The 1,623-nt window shown below is 43.4% G+C and overlaps 1 protein-coding gene across 1 annotated transcript in view; it reads left to right on the plus strand.

The window, feature by feature from the left end:
• The window catches only part of mrpl41 (mitochondrial ribosomal protein L41), a 3,689-nt gene that overhangs the window by 1,052 nt on the left and 1,014 nt on the right, over positions 1-1,623 (plus strand). The gene's annotated exons all lie outside the window — the stretch shown is intronic.

Consider the following 1,623-nt stretch of genomic DNA (forward strand, 5'->3'; position numbering starts at 1 on the left):
ACATTTACGGCAAAGGTCAGCGTACCTTGACTCTCTCAGCCAGTGGGTTGAATCGCTTCCACAGCAGCCACCATCCGTTCAGGGAGTCGCCGTAGTTGGTCAGGTTGGTCTCATCCCGACTCCCAACATCAATTGCAATCACAACCTTGGCCCCCATGGAGCGAGCCACGTCAGCTAGGTACCAAAACAGGACAAATGCATTTAAAGAGTGTTCAAAGTCTTGGGTACATTTTATAACAGATTTATTTTATAAATAAAGATTGTCAAAAACTTTATGGGCTGTGACCTTTTAGGGCTGCACTTTTCCTAAATGTAGCATGTTGCTAAGGTTTTGTTTCACTACTGTGATGCTTAAGGCAAATGAATCAAAAATGCAGAAAAACTGATCACACACATCAGGCTACATGAGGAAACGAAGGCTGGATCGCCGGACACACACTGGTGCTAAGATGAACTGGCACACAGACGGTAGGGAACACAGTGGCTGCCGTCGAAAAGTCTTTCTTGCTCAGGAAGGTTCCTAACTGAGTGAAATGACCCGGCAGTATGTAAGTGGCAGCCATGATAAGAGCTGGTCCAATTCTCTAAAGGTTTTAAAAGTGACTCTCAGATACATCTTGGGAAAAAGCTGATCTCCTTTGATAACTAGTGTAATAACTTGTAATATTTTTGTCTTTCCATTCACTGAGCCTCCCCTGAAACAGTTAAGACACCCCCACCACCCCCGGTGAGGCCCCCCTACCTCTGCTCTAAATGATAAGGAAAGAAGCTTTAACACTTCCTATTTGGTCTCCTTTAGCAGACTCTTTGCCATAGCAACATTTAAAAACAATGCATGATTGTTGTTTTACCACAACAGACACACGCTCCAAATCCATAAATAAATATTTCATCTCTTTGAAATCCAGCTAAGAGTCATAATGAAGAATGAAATCTCATTTCAAAAACCCAGCCCACTCCTCACCGGGCAGGTTGTTGATGTAGCCTCCGTCCATGAGTAGATGTCCATCTTTAGGATCACAGAGGGGGGGCAGGTAACCAGACAGTGACATACTGGCCCTGACGTACCGCCACAACGAGCCTGAGGAGGAGAGAGGTAGCAAAAGGGTTAACAGGCTGACAAATATGTGTTTTTAGAGGAGACTCAGTTTATGTATTTTCACTATCTTCAGGTACGGTTGCACATTTGTTCCACAGCTGTCGCCAGAGTTTATTACATGCAAGGATTATGTCATTTTCTCTTGGCCAAGGACATATGTACTGTGTATTGAAATGAAACCAGTGAACATTTAATTTTGGGGACAGTCTCTCTTATCATTAACCCGCCATGCCACCAATGATAAGCACCCAGTCTACCTGGAACCATTAAAGACCACACACAGGGATGAAATGTCATGTGTCATTTTGTGTTTTTCAGAATTAGACAGACCGTCAGTGTGAACTCTCATGGAGGAGGCTGTGATATCTGTTGTAATGTTGAAGTACGGCAGCCACAGGTCCTGGCAGAAGAGAGCCGGAAAAAGCAACGTTTGTGATCATATTTGTAACATCGGCCATTTGTAATCAGACAATGAGTCCATCAATGCTTTATTTCTTTTACATGAAACTTTTAGTTGCACATGT

This window comes from Seriola lalandi, unplaced genomic scaffold, assembly GCF_002814215.2.
Source record: "Seriola lalandi dorsalis isolate HSWRI2012SDOR001 ecotype SW California unplaced genomic scaffold, Sedor1 jcf7180002054883, whole genome shotgun sequence".
Classification (NCBI taxonomy): Eukaryota; Metazoa; Chordata; class Actinopteri; order Carangiformes; family Carangidae; genus Seriola; species Seriola lalandi.